Source organism: Salvelinus sp. IW2-2015, linkage group LG14 (genome assembly GCF_002910315.2).
Source record: "Salvelinus sp. IW2-2015 linkage group LG14, ASM291031v2, whole genome shotgun sequence".
Classification (NCBI taxonomy): Eukaryota; Metazoa; Chordata; class Actinopteri; order Salmoniformes; family Salmonidae; genus Salvelinus; species Salvelinus sp. IW2-2015.
In genome coordinates, this window is record NC_036854.1 from 1,701,113 (window position 1) to 1,723,058 (window position 21,946).

Sequence of the window (21,946 nt, forward strand, 5' to 3'; positions counted from 1 at the left end):
CTGAAAAAGAATGTCTCACAGACATTCATACCTGAACCACACCTTTATTTGCCAACGTAGAGTACATGATCAGTGAATATATTCAATGTACAGGCTACAATGTGGGGGAACTCATGCTTGGAAATAACTACATGTATATATGACTTGCATCCTTGGCACAATAAAGTTCAATTATATACTCCTCAATCCATAGGCTTCATTGATGCCATTTAAAGTCAATACAACCGGCCTTGATAGCTGAGGTTCATAGTTAGCTAGCTAATGTTGATTTTATAAGATTGACATGTAACAGTCATGTGTGTAACAGTCATGTGTGTAACAGTCATGGGTGTAACAGTCATGTGTGTAACAGTCATGTGTGTAACAGTCATGTGTGACAGTCATGGTGTAACGTCATGGTGTAACAGTCATAGTGTGTACAGTCATGTGTGTAACAGTCATGGGTGTAACAGTCATGGGTGTAACAGTCATGTGTGTAACAGTCATGTGTGTAACAGTCATGTGTGTAACAGTCATTTTCTGCAATTTCTTGGGGATTAATGATTAACTGGTGGAAGCAATTAAAACCACTGTTCTGAACTCATATTTATACCAAACGTTTTAGGGTCCATACACAGATCGGCTAAATAGCTAGCGACATCCATAGGCATACAGGTATTTTTATAATCCACTACACAACGAACAAGAAAATAGTTAGCTAGCTACGTTACTTCAACTGCAATGCATGGCAAATATCAAATATCAAATAATACACTTATTTTGACGTGCATTTAGAGTGCAGTATAACTGCAGTTCAACAGCAGTTTTTATTTATTTCACCTTTATTTAACCAGGTAGGCTAGTTGAGAACAAGTACACTGCAGTTATTCTGAAATGCTTGTGTCCAAAATACTACCATCAACTGTAGTTACTGCACTTTTTGCTGCAGTTTAAAAACGGCAATCTTTTTTGTAAGGTTTTAGCTAGCTAGACTCGTTACATCCACTGTTTCACAAGACCACAGCCTGGTTTTCTGGCTTTGTCAGGAGTGCCGCCCCCTAGTGTACGTGGGCGGTGAGGCGATGGGCAAAAAAGCTGTCGCACCCGCGACCACCCTGGCGGGATGACGGACTCCAGAATGCTCATTGCTAACAGGGTTGTAGGCCTATGCAAGATGTATTGTTTTTCATTTCTCCATATTAACACATAAATCATGGTAAATAGTTTTATGTCGGTAACAAGACAAAGTCCTTACATTTCAGAAGGATAGAAAAATGTTTTCGAAATTATGACATTTTTGATCCCTTGTCAATTTTAGGGTTAATTGCGTCCTTTTTTTAATGAACTTTTAATGCGCACGGCAGGTGAAGTAACTATCATTCTACTAGTCACATATGATCGTGAGGTGCACACTGTACAGTCTATTCTCCATAACTCCACTAATTCTGACCAAAGTCGTGTTTAAAAAAAAAAATTTATCCTTTATATTGGCTTTGTATATCCAGCTAAAAGTACTTCACTATTTGTGTAATAGGATGTGAAGTTATCACATGCTATTGAAAGACAAACACTGTCGCTCATGACCATTGACATGGTAAACTAATTGGCGCCGTGGAGTTGCCTGGGAGATGCTCAAACATCATGCGCAGTTACACTGCAATGATGCAAGCTGTCCCAACTCACCACAGACCCGCTAAGTACGATCAACCAGCAAGAAGAATAAAGAGGATACGCCAACGCTCATCTTGAACATCTTATGTGGGCAATAGAACAGGTATTTTAGAACCATTGCGTATTACGGGATTACTTTTTTTTTTAAGACTTGGAAGCGGTGAGTAGACTTCTTAGAATTATTAAGACGGTTGAGTCCGATCCTATCGTCTAGAAACATTCATTGAATACTAAGTTCGCCAACAGTATCAGTGCACTCTTTGTGTGTGTAATGACCATCTCGTGGTTGGTATTCAAACTTTTCTATTAAAGCAATCACAAACACCAAAATCACAAGCCTACAACTGCATCAATTTAACTTATATCAAATTGTGCTGTATTTCACACGTTAAAGTTGATGTTTATCACAATTGAAACAGGACAGATCTGCACTCCAATGTGAGGCTATATTTGTTGTAGTGCTGCTATCCATGGAAGGAGAACCTTTTGCTTCCTGTAGTAGCCCCGCTATTTGAACATGTTGAATAGACATTTAATAATAGCTTTAGCCAGCAGTGAAAGCTCTCGGTTGTCGGAAGTAATTCTAAGAATGACTTATTTTAACTATGAAAACATGGCTGTTCTTCTGTAGCCTAAATTAATTATATAGATACATTTCTACGTATCTACATTTCAGAGGCCAAAGTTGAAAACCTTTCCTTTTTCAGCACCCTTTTGACTCATGAGTCCACCTGACATTTAAAGCCATTTAAAACAGACTTAAACAATTGACTCCGGGGCATGAGTGATTAGTCACTCTGACAAGTAGCCTAGCCACCAGCTGTAAGTAACAGTATTTAATTAGCCACCAATTTGAACCTGTTTTCCCAAAGGAGCCCCTCTTATCAACGTCCTCCTCAATTAATCAGTTAGCTAGGAGCTAGTGTAATTACGGCCACAGATGAGCCCAGAGCCATGCGGTCTAGTCTAGGGCCTACTGTTGGTGAACTCATATTCTACACTTATAAATTATATGAGTGAAGATAATCAAATGTATGCCTACATTTAGGATAAAGTTACCCCCACAAAGGGTGTGTATGCGCGCGTGTGTGTGTGTGCTCGCCTGCATATGCATGTAAGTGGCTGTGTGTGTGTGTGTGTGTGTGTGTGTGTGTGTGTACGTTCAAAGCTTAATTCACACAAAGTAATCTCATCAGAACCAATGCCAGCTCCCATGGTCTCTACTCAGTGTCATGCTGCTGACAGAGCTGAAGCCTGGAGGACTACATTAGACCATGAGATTCTTCCTCCCCAGGCTTAACCAAACCCACAGGAGAGAAGCAGATGGTGTTGGTGGCTCACTGTGGCTGTCTGTACTGTTTGTCAGCCTCGCTGTGCTCTAAACAGTGCTAAATGCCCAGATACGGGAGGGGGAGAAGAGAGCTAGGGTATTAGGGGGGAGGAGGGGGAGAGAGTAGACCTGCCAGACATGATTAGCTGGTACCGGGGGTGAAGGGGTTAGGGTTGCCATGTGTGTTTGTCGTGGCTGGCTGCCTCTCTCTGACAGAAGGAACTTCAGAGGTGTCTGTCCAAGAAAAGCTGACAACGGCCCCAAAGAAATCTTGAATTTTTACATTGATGACATGCTCATGTTATTTCCTGTTCAAGCCATTTTACTGAGGTTCCTTTGTCATTCATGTTAGTTCTTGACAGTGCTGTTTTGCTTAATTTGTTGTGTTTTCCAGTTCCCCTGCAGCATCAGGTCTGACTGGGTCTTGATTGGGTGGGGTGGACATTTTGAGAGCCAGCTGATGTTTGTCTATTGAAACACCCCATACACTCCCTGAGTAACATTCCTAGCCTTTTGCTTCTCCATTCTACTGTCCCTAACCAGACAAAACTTCACCTTTGTGAGAATGTTTTCCTTGCATCTTGAAATGCATATAATCCTCACACAAAAAAAACGCTTGCTCCTCATCCTTTGTCTCTTTCTGAAGAAAGAAAAAATTATACAATTTGGCCTTTAAAAAAAAAACTTGCAAGTTCAGTTGCCCTTGAGTATACACACCAGCTCACTTTATTTCCCTAGTGAACATCTAATAGTCAAACAATCGTATAGTTGGTTAATCCAGATGAATACTGGGTAACATCCTTAAAATAGATTGTAATCCACAGCAGCAATGGCAGATCAGGTTGGTTGTATACTCGTAATATACCGGTTCTGGTTGAATGCATTATGATGCACTTCCTGTCACATTTTATATCCCTATTTTGGCTGTAGATGAATAGAATCAGCCTGAAGGACCCAGGGAGCAGAGATGTAAGTGGTGGGGGGGGTATTAGATGACAGAGAGATATTCAGGCTAGGACAGGTGGGGACAGAGTGACAGACAAAGGGGTGGATGGGCCTGCTGGACTCAAGGGATTGCAGCAGGAAAGTGAGGGCAGGCCAGGGAGGTTGCCGTGTGAGGAGTTAGATTAGCTCTTCTGTTGATTGTAAACTAGGAGGGGGGAGGATAAAATGGTGGTTAGGTATATAGTAGGTGGTTCTGGTAGTAATGTATATACTAGGTGGTTCTACTAGTAAGGTATATACTAGATGTGATAGGTCATCAAAGATCAGGGTGAGGTAACCAGGTTGGTTATTACTGTCTGGACCTTTAGGCGTAAATATATTGGACTAATGTACCATGTGCAAAATTTAACATCAGGACATGTTAAAGTACTGTATGAATAGTGTATATCAGGCCTCTCAAACTCATTTTGCCCAGGGGCCAAATTATGTGTTCACCGAGGTCCGGAGGGCTGTGGTGTGTTGCTGTGCCTTGGTTCCGGTAGTAAGGTCCGGAGGGCTGTGGTCTATTTCTTTGCCTTGGTTCTGGTAGTAAGGTCTGGAGGGCTGTGGTGTATTTCTTTGCCTTGGTTCTGGTAGTAAGGTCCGAAGGGCTGTGGTGTATTTCTTTGCCTTGGTTCTGGTAGTAAGGTCCGGAGGGCTGTGGTGTAATTCTTTGCCTTGGTTCTGGTAGTAAGGTCCGGAGGGCTGTGGTGTAATTCTTTGCCTTCAAAATCGGCAGAAACAGTAGACGATGCAGTACACAGCATTTACTATGACAGCTGCGGCCCACGACCGCGTACTGTATCGTCTACTGAGACCCCTGGAGTACATAACCAATATATTGTGACTGTAATAATGAATAGTGTACATTTGATAAGAAGGAGGTAAACGGTGGAAGTCTCATCACATTTCATAGGCCTAGCTAGCTAGCTATCACAAGACTTCACATTATGTTTCACAAGACTAGAACAGTGGTAATGTAGCTGCTCCATCCTAACCCTGCTTATGCATTTCAGAACCTGCTCACCACCTGAAGACAACTGTCCCAGTTGAAGTGCTATGGCCCCTGCTGCAGTGAAGAGTCCTAGCCTCAGGCCTTCATAGTGGACATTGCCCTATCAACACACACAGGTGTAGGCCAGGGTCAGGCTCCCGGAGCAGGGATGATCACTTCTCACCAGAACGGAGGACCCGGATATGTAACAGAGGACCCAATGGGGCCTGTAAATGGCACGGAGGGTCCTGGGAGTGGAGCCAAGTTGCAGCAGAGAGAGAGGGCTGTGGATTTCCCCCCTGGGGACAGGGTGGTGGGGACTGTTAGCAGCATGGTGCAGGGTTCCCGCTGCAGCGCCCAGATGGAGAGGATGCAGCAGTACCAGGAAGAGCTGAGGAGGAAGCGGGAGGAGGATGCCAACAAAGGGAAGCATGAAATCGATCTCAATGCCTCGCTCAGGCTCAAGAAGTTGGCCCAGAACCCAGCCAAGACGGGTATCGACAACCCTACGTTCGAAGCGCCTGAGGCAGGCAAGGAGACCAAGGATGGGAGCCCCCTGCCTGGTGGGGACACGGCTGCGGGTGAGTAGAGTCATGAGTTAATGAAGGGAGGGGGAGGCGAGGGTGAGAGGGGATGGGGTAAAGAGGGGGAGGGGTACCTCTGTGAGAAGAACAATAGAGGTGTTGGGAACTATCATAATGATTCTGTGAAACAAAGGAGTCAGAACAGTGTGCAAGGAAAGGGCTGAGCCAGGGTCATTGATGGAGTGAGGATGGGAGATTAACAGTGAATGTCAATGGAAAGGCTCCCTCCATTTAGTCACATGGAAGTCACTCCCTCCCCTCACCTCTGGTAAAGAGGATGGATCCATTTGGAGTGAAACACTTCTGTTTGGAAGTCAATTTTTCAGAGGTATTCTCATTCTGGCATTGCACATGTAGGCCTGAAATATATCTGTTTCATTGGAGGGTGATTGTAAATCATATGAAGGTGGTATAAGATGGCGCTGATAGATATGGCGGCTCTGATTCTAGCTCCTAAGCAACTTTGCAGTATTTTTTTTTGTTTTGTTATTTCTTACATTATTACCCCAGAATTGTTTGTGTTATTACATACAGCCGGAAATAACTTTTGGATATCAGAGCGGTGGTAACTCACCAGCATTACGACCAGCAGTACAACTGTCCTGAATTGTATCCTTTGATCGTACCCCCCAGGGCAATTTAACTTATTCCAGAGGCTGCTCCAAAACACCGCTGGCGGAGAAGAGGTATTTGGAGTGGACTAGTCCGACTCAGGAGGCGTGCACACCATCCACCGCTTCCGAGTATATTACTCGCTAATGTTCAGTCTTTCGATAATAAAGTAGACGAGCTCAGGGTGAGGATCTCCTTCCAGAGAGACATCAGGGATTGTAACATACTCAGTTTCACGGAAACATGGCTCTCTCGAGATATTCTATCTCTGTACGTACATCCATCTGGATTCTCAGTACATCGCGCAGACAGGAATTAAGAACTCTCCGGGAAGAAGAAAGGCAGGGGTGTATGTTTCATGATTAACTACTCATGGTGTAATTGTGTTAACATACAGAAACTCAAGTCCTTTTGTTCACCCGACCTAGAATACCTCACAATCAAATACCGACCGCATTACCTCCCAAGAGAATTCTCTTCAGTTATAGTCACAGCCGTGTATATTCCCCCTCAAGCTGATAACATGACGGCCCTCAAAGAACTACACTGGACTTTATGCAAACTGGAAACCACATGTCCTGAGACCGCATTTATTGTAGTTGGGGATTTTAACAAAGCAAATTTGAGGAAAACTCTACAGAAGTTCTACCAACACATTGACTGTAGTACTCGCGCTGGTAAAACATTGGACCACTGCTACTCAACTTTTCAAAATACCTACTAGGCCCTCCCCCGCCCTCCCTTCGGCAAATCTGATCACGACTTCATTATGCTCCTGCCTTCCTATAAGCAGAAACTCAAACAGGAAGTACAAGTGCTAAGGTTGACTAATCGGAATCCATGCTTCAAGATTGTTTTGATCACGCGGACTGGGATATTTTCCAGGTAGCCTCTGAGAATAACATTGACGAATACAGGGATAGGATGACTGAGTTCATCCGGAAGTGTATAGGAGATGTTGCACCCAATGTGACTATTAAAACCTACCCTAACCAGAAACTGTGGATTGATGGCAGCATTCGTACAAAACTGAAATCGCAAACCACTGCATTTAAGCATGGCAAGGTGACTGGGAATATGACAGAATACAAACAGTGTAGTTATTCCCTCCGTAAGGCAATGAAACAGGTAAAACATCAGTATAGAGACAAAGTGGAGTCCAATTCAACGGCTCAGACACGAGACGTATGTGGCAGGGTCTACAGACAATCACAGACTACAAAGGGAAAACCAGTCACGTCACAGACACCGACATCTTACTTCCGGACAAGCTAAACACCATCTTCACCCGCTTTGAGGATAACACAATGCCACCGATGCGGCCCACTACCAAGTATTGTGGGCTCTCATTTTCCGTGGCTGACATGAGTAAGACATTTAAGCATGTTAACCCTCGCAAGGCAGCATCCCATGCCGCGTCCTCAGAGCATGCACAGAGCAGCTGGCTGAAGTGTTTACGAACATATTCAATCTCGCCCTATCCCTGTCTGCTGTCCCCACTTGCTTGAAGATGTCCACCATTGTTCCTGTACCCAAGAAAGCAAAGGTACAGTGGTTCCTCCTTTAAAAATTGTGAGTTTATGCCACGGGACTTAGAGATCATTTGTGGTTTAGCACGGTACCCTGCGTCACCACTTCATTGCTCCAGACCAGCGCAAGGGGGAGTTAGAGCACTGATTATGCTTTTGGGTCCTACTTTTGGGTCTCTGACTGACAATGAATGGGCGACATAAACCTAAATAGAAACTGATAATTGTGCACAACTTCAGTATTACTTACTAAAACTGTTGTTACACTAAGGTTTTTATTATTTTCTTTTGTTAGGATTATTTTTTGTTGCTACAGATGCTGATTCAATACCGTGCTGTCCTCAACTGGGAAACCCATGAGATGATTGTAGGTTTTTGGTTTCTCTTCCTCTAAAAACAGAAATAAATGATTCCAAATAACAAACTGGCTTTATTTACAAATTAGTAACAATGTCTCACCCCATGTTCAAGAATGGCCTTTTTCCTTGCTCATTTTACATGACATTTTACAACAAAATCACCCCCCAAATATTTTTTGTTGTTGTACAAAGCGATTCTTCTTCATTATTATTAATTCAGAATTATATGAAAGCCTGATGGATATTCTCACAGATGTATTATTAACCCTGTTATTAGCAGGACAATATATTTTGGTCATATTGTTCATGGCTCCTGAGTGGCGCACAATGGGATTGCCTTGCAGTTCTCCAGCTGTATCCACTGAAAGCGCGTGAGGTTCAAGGCACGAAGGCAGTGGGCACGGGATGGGCCGCAAAGCCGCGCACAGAAGACCGACCTAGCCCATGGGGAAGGCGTGTAATGATGGTGACCGGTGTGCCCCATAACTGGCAGCCTGGTGACCTAGAGGCCGGAGAGGGAGCTGAGTAGTAGTGTAACATTTTTTAACTAGGCAAGTCAATTCGGAACAAATTCTTATTTACAAGACAGCCTACTCCTTCCTCCCCTTCGGGGAATTGAACCCCGGTCTCCCGCGTACCCGCACGACACAGGGATTCTTTAGCTAAATAGCCCAGTTCTGTACTCCTGACCATCACGTTGTACAGCGCCATATTTTCCTTCCCATCCTAACGGAAACCCAGAGGGTTTTTAATTTTTCTTGGAATAGAAACACCATAATTAAGCAAGTACCGGTCAAAAGTTTGGACACACCTACTCATCCCAGGGTTTTTCTTTGTTTTTACTATTTTCTACATTGTAGAATAATAGCGAAGACATCACAACTATGAAATAACACATATGGAATCAGTTAAGAACAAATTCTTATTTACAAGGACAGCCTACTCCTTCCTCCCCGTCGGGGTTTTGAACCCCGGTCACCTGCGTGCCCGCATTCTCTAGTACAGCCATTATTGAAGGCTATCAAATGCTTCTCAAAGATGCCCTCTGGTGGTCAAACTAGAACTAACTAGCATTAATGGTACCAGTCCTTCACACTTAAATAACGTGCCATAGAATTCTGTGGCACCATGCAAGCTGCGCCGCAGTACGCTGCAACTTTTAAAGGAGGAACCACTGTAACTGAACTTAATGACTATCGCCCCGTAGCACTCATTTCTGTCATCATGAAGTGCTTTGAGAAGCTAGTTAAGGATCATATCACCTCTAAGTTACCTGACACCCTAGACCCACTTCAATTTGCTTACCGTCCCAATAGATCCACAGACGATGCAATCGCCATCGCACTGCACACTGCCCTAACCCATCTGGACAAGAGGAATACCTATGTAAGAATGCTGTTCATTGACTACAGCTCAGCATTCAACACCATAGTACCCTCCAAGCCATCATTAAGCTCGGGGCCCTGGGTCTGAACCCCAACCTGTGCAACTGGGTAGGAAACAACACCTTCAATTTGCTGATCCTCAACACAGGGGCCCCACAAGAGTGCGTGCTCAGTCCACTCCTGTACTCACTGTTCACCCATTACTGCATGGCCACGCACGCACGCCTCCAACTCAATCAGTTTGCAGACTACACAACAGTAGTAGGCCAGATTACGAACATGACGAGACAGCCTACAGGGAGGAGGTGAGGGCCCTGCGAGAGTGGTGCCAGGAAAGTACCCTCTCACTCAACATGAACAAAACAAAGGAGCTGATCGTGGACTTCAGGAAACAGTGGATGGAGCTCGCCCCTATCCACATCAATGTGACCGCAGTGGAGAAGGTGTAAGGTTTCAAGTTCCTCGGTGTACACATCACTGACGATCTGAAATGGTCCACCCACACAGACAGTGTGGTGAACAAGGCGCAACAGTGCCTCTTCAACCTCAGGAGGCTTAAGAAATTTGGCTTCACCCCTAAAACCCTCACAAACTCTTACAGATGCACAATTGAGAGTATCCTGTCGGGCTGTATCACCGCCTGGTACGGCAACTGCACCGCCCGCAATTGCAGGGCTCTCCAGAGGGTGATGCAGTCTGCCCAACGCATCACCGGGCAAACTACCTGCCCTCCAGGAACACTGCACCCCCCGATGTCACAGGAAGGCCTAAAAGATCATCAAGGACATCAACACCCGAGCCACGGTCTGTTCTCCCCTCTATCATCCAGAAGGCGAGGTCAATACAGGTGCATCAAAGCTGGGACCGAGAGACTGAATACAGCTTCTATCTTAAGGCCATCAGACTGTTAAATAGCCATCACTAGCTGGCTTCCACACTGTCATGTAACCCTGCACCTTATATACATACTGGCCACTTTAATAATGGAACAAAGGAGCTGATCGTGGACTTCAGGAAACAGTGGATGGAGCTCGAAATGCTTACTTGCGAACTACATCTCAACAGTGCAGTAAAATATCAAAAGAAGTCCAAATTGAAATCTCAACAATAACACCAATACGTGGTAAAGGCGCAATACAAAGAAGTCAATAAACAATATAAAACAATTAGAAAAAGAGGTTGATTAGGCTCAACTGCCTAATTTCCAGTATCATTCATCTCTGTGTGAGGAGTTGTTTACTAGGGCCAGAGAGAGAGGTTCAACATGCTGTTACTTCCTGTAATGCCTGTGACCTTTAACATTCAGACCAAAGTGGTACATTGTTCACAAGGAATAATGCTTTACTCATCTCATATGTAAATACTGTATTCTATTCTACTGTATTTTAGTCAATTCCACTCTGACATTGCTCAACTAATATTTATATATTTTTAATTCCATTCTTTTATATTTGTGTGTATTGTTGTGAATTGTTTTTAGATACTACTGCACTGTTGGAGCTAGGACACAAGCATTTCACTACACCCCATAACATTTGCTAAATATGTGTATGTGACCAATAAATGTCATTTGATTGGATTTTTGATTGAAGTGAATTTAATATATTTTGTGAGGTGAAACAAAATTGTTCCTCAGAGAATTTGTTTTCATGTCAGTTGGCTAGCCTTAGAGGAGACAGTAGGTTGTGGCTGTTGCTGCTGACCGGTGTTAATAGGGGGGGACATGCACACACACAACACAAAACACACACACACACACACACACCCTGCTTCTTCTTATCTCAGGTAAACGCCCCTTTATGAGACCACTGTCTAGATAACATTAATCAAGTAAGCTTTTGTAATCGGTGGTTTATATGAAATCCATGTATTAATCCATGTACCTGGTCACTTAAACAGAACACCTGCTGGTTTAGAACAGTAGAGAGGCAATGCTTTAGCCTCCCTTTTCCCTGGTGTCTCTGTGCTCCTCAGAGTTGCTATATGTAGGTGGTACCTTCAGGCCAAACTTGATGCAGATGCCAAATCCTGTCTGGGGTGCAGAATCCCACTGGTGCGCAACCCAAACAGGTTTTGGCACCTGAATTGACTTTGGCATGACAATATCCCATTAATAACATGGCTTTAAAATTCCCACGCTGTCTCTGTGTGAGTGCTTGCTAGCGCCAGAGAGGTTTGAAACCGAGAGACATGTGATTTTACTTTCTGAAAATTCCTTGTGAACAAATGTACCACTTTGGTCTGAATGTTAAAGGTCACAGGCATTACAGGAAGTAACAGCATGTTGAACCTCTCTCTCTGGCCCTAGTAAACAACTCCTCACACAGAGATGAATGATACTGGAAATTAGGCAGTTGAGCCTAATCAACCTCTTTTTCTAATTGTTTTATATTGTTTATTGACTTCTTTGTATTGCGCCTTTACCACGTATTGGTGTTATTGTTGAGATTTCAATTTGGACTTCTTTTGATATTTTACTGCACTGTTGAGATGTAGTTCGCAAGTAAGCATTTCATTGCACCGTTTCCACCCCGCTGTATCCTGTGAATATGAGGAATACATTTTGATTTGGTCTCTCCCTCCTTTTCACTACGCAGAGCTGGAGGAGCTGCTGGAGGCCCTACGACGGGTGCAGAGCTGCCTGGTGGACACCCAATCGCAGGCCGACGTGGCTCTGGTGCTGGGCATGCTGCACAAGGAGGACTTCCAGAGCGCCTTCACCACCCACAGTGCCGTGACCCAGCAGATGCAGCCGCGCGGCAGCCCGCCCTTGCCCCTCACCGCCCAGGCCCAGGGCCTCTGCCTGGAGGTAGAGTGAAATACTCCAGCACGCTAGAGATCTTGATTTGATCTAGAAATTAAATGGATCTTCTTTCACCGATGTATTGGTCAGAAGGTAGGGGGAGAAAAAATGAGGTAAGGTATTAGGAGGGAGGTGGAGGAGGGTTTGGAGAAGAAGATTTTGGGGATGAGAGAAGAATATGTGGGTTAAGGAGATATTTGAAGAACAGCTGGGTAGGGAAGTTGAGAGATAGGAAGAAGGAGAATGAGGATGAGAGGATGGTGACAGAAACTACAAAGAAATGAGGGTAAAGGAAGCCAGGTACAAAACGGTTGATTAGAGATGCAGTCTCATATTGAGACGTGGAAATGATCCTTGGTGTGTTGGAACTAGATTCCTCCTCTCACGTGTTGGTTCCTGCTTCCATGGCATCACCATTAAAGGGATTGTATATGCAAGCTGTCCCTGTAGACTTCCAGTCATTGTGCTAACGCTAGCAATTGCTCTAGAAACTACCTTAAACTTCCTTTAAACTGCACACAGGGACATAACAATGGTCTCTGAGAAGTGCTTGACTTGGGCAGAAGCTCACCGGGGCTGAGTACCGGCACGTCAAATGTTCTACTGCTTCAGCTCCTGTTCCTCTTGTAGAATATTAGCTCAAAAGTATTGTGACGCTCCTGCACCTAAATGTAAACTAAATGAGTACCGGCACCTATTTCAGTCCAAGTCAAGCACTTTCTCTGAGTAAGTAGAAAAAAGGACTGCATCGCCAAAATGTTGCACTCTCCGGTTATACACCTCACAGCATACCACAGCTGGGGGTAATGTTACTCACTGTACCAGGAGTGACAGAGTAACACAAACTCATCACTGTGTCCATGTCCACATCTGTCTGACCACTTTTCTACCTGACTCCTTCAGTGACAAAATACAAAAAATACCATAGGTCTCTGCCACAGCACAACCAGCTGTGATTGACCTGTGGCTCCTGTGGGTCTATACATTGTCTATTCCATACATATCCATCATTCATTGGTCTGTACAGCCACATAGTCTGTCCGATAACCTGTTATGCTGTAGATCTAGCTAACCTCCCACCACGTACAGGTCATCAGGTCCTGAGGATTACATATGACATGATGGAATGTATTAGATGCTTGTCCAGGTAGAACAAACCGTGTGACTTCTATCAGACCATGGGTTCAAATAGTATTAGCTTTTCTTCCAAATGATTTAGCTGCACTTGACTGAGCTTGCCTGGTGCATTGGAACCAAAGTGTAAACCTCGTCCATTTGGCACTCTGCAGCAGGCTCAATAAAATACTCAGGCATTTTAATGAAAATAAATAGTATTTGGCCCCAGGTCTGATTTCTATAGGAAAGCTGGCTGTAAAACAGTAAACATATGATAACTGACAAAGAGGCTGCTTTAAAGGGTTCATTTGGACTGAAAATAGCACATCAGTACCATTGCTCTTGTGATGTGAAGATGACATTAAGGACAAAGCGTGTAGGCTTCGGAGGAGGACCTCGGTCAGTGAGAAACTGATCTTTCTCACACACACACACACACACACACACACACACACACACACACACACACACACACACACACACACACACACACACAACAACACACACACACACCATCTCTGTTCATACAGTAAATACATGCAGACACTCACCCAGAGCAGCAGGCACAGCGCCAGGAGATACTTAGCAAGGTGGTAATAGTTTGAGCCAGTGGACGGTGTGTCTAAACTAAGTGGCTGGTGGCGTGGGCCTTCCTGATTGGCCTCGGGCCAGGTATCTCCCAGCAGCCCCGGGGCCTGGAAGAAGTGGCCGAGGATCTGATCTGCCACAGCCAGAAAAGAAACTCCAGCGACTTACAGGGTAGAGTGGCATGGCTGGAGGGAGGTGGAGGGGAGAGGAGGAGCGGCGGGGGGGGGGGGAGGGAGAGGGGAAGGGGGAGGAGAAGTGCGTCACCTCATTACAGAGAGCTTTGATTAGTGTAAAGGATGAGCTTAAGCTAGAGCCAGGGAGTGGGAGAGAGGAGGGCTAGAGAGAGGGGGGAGGAGGGGCTAGAGAGAGGAGGAGAGGAGGGCTAGAGAGGGAGGAGGGGAGGGCTAGAGGGAGGGGGACGGAGGTGGAGGAGGAGGAGGCTAGAGGAGGGTAGAGAGAGGGGAGGGGGAGAGGGCAGATGAGAGGGGAGGGGGGGCTAGAGAGAGGAGGAAGGGCTAGAGGGCGAGGCGGTGAGAGAGGAGGGAGGGAGGGGGTAGAGAGAGGGGAGGAGGGAGGGCTAGAGAGAGGGGGAGGGAGGAGGGCTAGAGGGGGAGGAGGGATAGAGAGAGGGGGAGGAGGAGGATGAGGGGTAGGGGGGGGATTATAGGGAGGGGGGATAGAGGTATAGAGGGAGTGAGACGGATGGATGAGGGGAAGGAGGGAGGAGAATGCAGGGGTGGTGGGAAAGAGAGGATTGGGGATTCTCTTCTTGAAATGGGCTGTTTTTTTATATTTTTATATGATGATGACGAAGGAATTGTGGATCTGTCTGGATTGTGATAGTTCTGAGGACCAAGAAGCTGTTAAAAGACAGACTGTAGAAACACTAACGTCATGACAGTAGAACCAACTCATCATGCTTCTATTTGACCTCACATGTTGGGAGATTAATTCAGGGTCTTTAATTTCCAAGGCAACAGCCAGAGAGAAGAAGAAGAGTGTTCCAAATGGCAGTCTGTTCCCTACATGCACTTCTTTTGACCAGAGGGTGCCATTTGGGCGGAGACTAAGTCCCGTTACAGTAGAGTGACTTCCCTGTCTGGAATGGGAAACCCCACTGTGACTTATTAGAGAGCAGCCAACTTGTGTGTGTGTGAAGGAATCCAGTTGGTCATCTTAACAGCAGAATGGTAGTTTGACATGACCTTCACGTAAGAACAAAATATTTACTGTTATGGCGTTTCGTATTTGGACAAAATACCTCTGATAGCACACGAGAGCTCAGTCATAAAGCTGACACTGTCTGCACAATGACTTTCACGTTGTTTTTTTTACGGGATACGCATGGTATACATCGTCCAATGAAATGCTTTCTTGTAGGTTCCTTCTGGACAATGCAACAACAATAAGAAATTATAAAATATGAGAATATGAACATAAAGTAAATGGCTCAGTAGAATAGAACAATACATTTTAGCATCAGTATAATACAGGAAGGGATCATATATAGTCCAATATTTACACGTGTACTGGGGAAGACAATGACAAGCATAGCAGATGTACCATCAGTGGTTTTAACAATGACATACTGAGAAGTTGATTCTGAGGAATGACTAAAGCCTTGGTTAGCTTGTTGACAACGTGTGTCGACTCATGACTGGTGGTCAGGAAGTTGTATAATTGAACTGTCATGTTGAATCACGCATAGAGCCTCAAGAAGGAGTTTTCAAGATGGCTGGTGATGTTATTAAGTCATGAACACTTTGAACTGCATACTATTCCAGATAACCAATGATGCTGACTTAGTGCTACTTATACAGTTTACCTTAATCTGACCCCTTTCGCTCGCTCGCTCTCTCTCGCTCTCTCTCTCTTTCTTACAATCTCTTCACCTCCTCTCTTGAACTCTCCCTCTCTTCCTCTCATTCCCTCCCCTCTCTCTCTCCCCATCTCCTTTCCCCTCTCTCTCCCTCTCTCTGTTCAGGTGCAATACATCCTCCAGTCCAGTCAACATAAAGAGGGTGTAGAGCTCAGTAACCTACTCACCACTCCCCACCTCCAGGTAAGAGACCTGGAACACACCAGAACTCAACCCTTAACCTTGTCAGTGTTCCTGAGCTGGCTATGGTACTATGGACCAAATCCCGATTTGGAATTTGTCAATGTTACTGAGATATATGTGAATAGGCTCCATATACTGTACCATAGGCTCCATATACTGTACCATAGGCCCCATATACTGTATCATAGGCTCCATATAACCAAAGGCCTCCAATATACCATTTGCTCCATATACTGTACCATAGGCTCCATATACTGTACCATAGGTTCCATATACTGTACCATAGGCCATATATGTACCATAGGTTCCACATATACTGTACCATAGGCTCCATATACTGTACCATAGGTTCCATATACTGTACCCATAGGTTCCATATACTGTACCATAGGCTCCATATACTGTACATAGGCTCCATATACATTTGTCCATAATACTGTACATAGGCTCCATATACTGTACCATAGGTTCCCATATACTGTACCATAGGCTCCATATACTAGCCATGGCTCCATATACGTATAGCTCATATACTGTACCATAGGTTCATATACTGTACCATAGGCTCCATATAACCATTTGCTCCATATACCATAGGCTCCATATACTGTAACCATAGGTTCCATATACTGTACCATTTGCTCCATATACCATAGGCTCCATATACTGTACCATAGGCCCCATATATCTGTATCATAGGCTCCATATACCATAGGCCCATATACTGTATCATAGGCTCATATACCATAGGCTCCATATACTGTACCATAGCCCATATACTGTATCATAGGCTCCATATATCCATAGGCTCCATATACTGTATCATAGGCCCCATATACTGTATCATAGGCTCCATATTACTGTTCCATATACTGTACCAATGGCTCCATATACTGTACCATAGGCTCCATAATACTGTACCATAGGCCCCATATACTGTATCATAGGCTCCATATATCTGTTCCATATACTGTAAGCCATAGGCTCCATATACTGTAGCCATAGGTTCCATATACTGTACCATAGGCTCCATATACTGTACCATAGGCTCCATATACTGTACCATAGGCTCCATATACTGTACCATAGGCTCCATATACTGTATCATAGGCTCCATATACCATAGGTTCCATATACAGTACTGTGCAAATGTTTTAGCCAGGTGTGAAAAAATGCTGTAAAGTAAGAACGCTTTCTAAAATAGACATGTTAATAGATTATATTTATCAATTAACAAAATGTAAAGTGAGTGAACAGAGAAATATCTACATCAAATCACTATTTGGTGTGACCCCACATTGCCTTCAAAACAGCATCACTTCTTCCAGGTACACTTGCACACAGTTTGAAGGAACTCGGCAGGTAGGTTGGCCCAAACATCTTGGAGAACTAACCACAGTTCTTCTGTGGATGTAGCCAGCCTCAGGTGCTTCTCTCTCTGTAATCCCAGACAGACTCGATGATGTTGAGATCAGAGCTCTGTGGGGGCCGTACCGTCACTTCCAGGAATCCTTGATCTTCTTTGAAGTTCTTAATGGCTTTTGCTGTATGTTTGGTGTCGTTGTCATGCTGCAGAATACATTTGGGGCCAATCAGATGCCTCCCTGATGGTATTGCATGATGGATAAGTATCTGCCTGTACTTCTCAGCATTGAGGAGACCATTCATTCTGACTAAATCCCCAACTCCATTTGCAGAAATGCAGCCCCAAACTTGCAAGGAACCTCCACCATGCTTCACTGTTGCCTGCAGACACTCATTCGTGTACCTCTCTCCAGCCCTTCGGTGAACAAACTGCCTTTTGCTACAGCCAAATATTTGACTCATCAGTCCAGAGCACCTGTTGCCATTTTTCGGCACCCCAGTTTTTGTGTATAGTTGAGTCGCTTGGCCTTGTTTCACGTCGGAGGTATGGCCTTTTGGCCGCAAGTCTTCCATGAAGGCCACTTCTGACCAGACTTCTCCGGACAGTAGATGGGTGTACCAGAGCCATTTCTGAGCTGATGGCACTGCTGGACATCTTCCGATTGCAAAGGGAAGTAAGCATGATGTGTCTGATCTGCTGCAGTAAGTTTCCTTGGCCGACCACTGCGTCTACGGTCCTCAACGTTGCCCGTTTCTTTGTGCTTCTTCAAAAGAGCTTGGACAGCACATCTGGAAACCCCTGTCAGCCTTGATATTTCTGCCTGGGAGAGACCTTGCTGATGCAGTAGAACTACCTTGTGTCTTGTTGCTGTGCTCAGTCTTGCCATGCTGTATGACTTTTAACAGTAAACTGTCTTCAGCAACCTCACCTTGTTAGCAGAGTTTGGCTGTTAATGATTGTGTTTCAACCTACATATTGAACTGATGATCATTAGCACCTGTTTGGTATAATTGTTTAATCATACACCTGACTATATGCCTACAAAATCCCTGACTTGTGCAAGTGTACCTACAATAATTGATGCTGTTATGAAGGATAAGGGTGGTCACACCAAATATGGATTTGATGTAGATTTTTATTTTTCTTGCATTTTGTTAATTGATAAATATAATCTATTAACATGTGTATTTTTTGAAAGCATTCTTACTTTACAGCATTTTTTCACATCTGCCTAAAACCTTTGCACAGTACTGTACGTTAATGTGAAACCCTGAACCATCGTCACGTGACTGTTATCCAATCCTGACATCAGCCTCCTCCAGAGGAGCTCAGGGAAGTCACTGAGCAGTGGGTTTCATATGGCTCTTTATGTGGCTTTACCTTTGGTCTGTGACTGAACTAAAGGGCATGGGAAACAGCCCTAACTCTATGGTAACCCTGTCATAGTCTTTAATAACCTCTTGTATAGGTGATATAACAGGGCATCGTGGGTTTTGGAGTTTGGATGGTTAACATGATGACAGTGTATCCAGCTTGAGCTTGTCATCGATTTGCGGAGTAGCCCAAGAGTTGCCTTTTGAAACTTGACCCTGCCTTGCTGGTCAGTGTCCAGCCCAACACGCATACAGACAGGCCACTCAGTATGGATGGCTTACGGCTGGCCTTTATATGAATGACCCCAGGTCCATGTGCCAGCCTGGTGTTGACACTCTCTAAGTAGCCACTCATAGTGCACTGTCATGCCGTTGAGGAAAGAGATGAGATGTCGTAGGCGGTGAGGAGGAGGGATGGGGAGATGGATGTGTGAGGACGAGGAAAGAAATAACATACTACAGCTGGGCAACTGAGAGGCTCAACACCTACTGTGTACCGCAGGTGGCTGGTGACACCTTCATTGGGAGGAAAGGCTCATAGTAATGGCTGGAACAAAATTAATGAAATGGTATCAAACACATGGTTTCCACTCACTTCATTCCAGACATAGTGAGCCATCCTCCCCTCACCAGCCTCCTGTGCTGTATACCCTAGAAGGTGCAATCAGTAGAATATAGAGAGGATCCGGGCCCTGGTCTTGCATGCTAGTCTCTCTAGACAGACGCGTTTCCTCCCACAATGTACCAATGAGCTGTTGCCCTAGGTCTGGGAATTCCGAGACTAGTTGCGTGCCGACACGTGACCGTGACCACGTGACTGTGTGACCTGCCAAACTCCACTGTTGCTCCATTGACTCCACTGGGCATCATGTCCAATTAAACACAGGCATTTGCCGCAACGGCAACCACACGGCAACCACACGGCAACCAACCGGGAGTGGATTATCCCTCCCTCCGGTTACTCTGCGGAACATGACCCTTCCCACTATCTGACCCCGGTTAACGACCCTCACCCTAGCTACACACACACATACACACACAGGTAAACAGATCAACAAACCCCCATGTAAAATGGTAGTGAATAGGTAACCTGCTAGGAACACACTGCCTCCCTCTCTCTCCCTCTTCTCCATTTCCCTTCCTCCTCGTCCTTCTCGAGATCGAGGTGTTTTTATGATTGATGGAGGCGAATCCTGCCTCTTAAATGCAGGGCAGATTAAGAGGGATTGTGTGTACGCTGGAAGCTTAGCCAGCCCTCAGTCAGCCCTCCTGTCTGCCTTCTCAGGTCTCTCTTCTGCGGGATAAAGACACTCATTTGGTTCAACGGTTATTAATTGCGGCATACGGCAAGCCCGTCACCTTAAATGAAGTGAGAGGGAAATCTTTTTCTTGTTGGCTTAGAGGTGGAGTCTGCTGTCGGCTGGTGTTGAGGGAGGGAGGAAGAGAGGGACAGGGTGGGCTTTGGGGAAAACGTGCATGTTTAAGCATAAGGGATGGAAGCCGAGTTTCAGTTTCCCCCCAGTTATTGACAATAACTGGTGAATAAGAAAGTGTGTTGTGTTGTGTGCACTGTGTATCAAAAAGCTCCAATTCATCCAAGTCACTACTACAACAATCAAATGGAATAAACACCCAGTTTCCACGGCACACACACTCCTTGTCCCCCATGTACCTGTGTGTTGTCTCTCCCAGGCTCTGATACAGGCCCATGACAGGGTGGCAGAGCAGGAGTTGGAGCCGGACCCAGAAGAGAGATTGATTCAGTACCTGGGTGAGACCGTCAAACTGGTGCGGCTGGAGAAGGCCGGTGACATGCCTCTGGTAAGCCACACACACACACAGAGAGAGATGGGAGGGGAGGAAGAGAGGGAAGGCAGGGTGGGCGTTGGGAAATACGTGCATGTTTAAGCAATAAGGGAGTGGAAGCGCGAGTTTGCAGTTTCCCGCCCCGAGTTATTGACAATAACTGGTGAATAAGAAAGTGTGTTTGTGTTGTGTGCACTGTGTATGCAAACAGCTCCAATTCATGCAAGGTCACGTACTACAACTAATCAGATGGATAAACACCCATGTTTCCATCGGCAGCAGCTACACACTCCTGTGTCCCCCATGGTACGCGTGTGTGTTGTCTCTCCCAGGCTCTGATGCAGGCCCATGACAGGGTGGCAGAGCAGGAGTTGGAGCCGGAACCCAGAAGAGAGCGTGATTCCGAGTCATGGGGAGACCGTCAAAAAACTGTGCGGGCTGGAGAATGGCCCGGTGCATGCGCCTCTGGTAAGCCACACACACACACACACACAACCACACACACAGCAGCAACACACCAAAACACACACAACACAACCACACAGCAACAACACACACCCCACACACACAACCACACACAACACACCACACACACTACACACAGCACAACACACACACCACACAACACTCTCTCTGCCATCTGATAAAACAATGCAAAATATCTTGTGCAAATGGACCAAATAAAGGCAGAATATTTGTATGTAGTGTTACTGTATTGTAATTGTAATGTAATGTTGGCCGCATGTAGCCTAGGTGGTTAGAGCTGCTGGGCTGAGTAACCGGGAAGGATTCTGATTGAATCCCCGGGACCATGCTGTCGTCTGCCGCTGATACAGACAGTGCAGTTATAAAACCCACGTGTCTGTCTTGTTAATCTTTTGTAGCCGTCATTGTAAAATAACGAATTTTGTTCTAACTGACTTGCCTAGTATGTAAATAAGAGTTCAACTACAGAAAATATATAATAATAATAATAATGTACTGTATTTTGTGTATGTAATTAAATTGCCCGATGTTAACGTTGTCTTTCAGTTGTTTGTGTTTTAAGTCAAGTACATCTAGCGTGGTTTGTACTGATAAGTCTATCTGACTGGTAGTGTAATTTGGCCTGTGGTGTGTCTTGTCCCGCAGGGAGGCGCACATTCGTAACGGGATGACGTCGGCTGAGTGGTAGGTCGCAGTTTGGGTGAAGGGGCGAGGACAGGACTCGAGCTGAGCGAGATACTGGGCCGAGGGAGATGAGATGCCTGCAGGATCACGGCGTTGCCCCGTCCGTGGAAGAAAAACGTCAATAGGTGCCATGACGCTTCTACGTGAGGAATTGTTTAACTGAGAGATCGCTCACACTGGATATCACACACACACACATGCCCTGGGTCGCTCCTCTTTCAGTTCGTCGCAGCTC

General features: G+C 45.2%; 1 pseudogene; it reads left to right on the plus strand.

Moving 5' to 3' along the window:
• Positions 1-1,647: 1,647 nt before the first annotated feature.
• The window catches only part of LOC111972876 (protein PALS1-like), a 28,684-nt pseudogene continuing 8,385 nt past the window's right edge, over positions 1,648-21,946 (plus strand).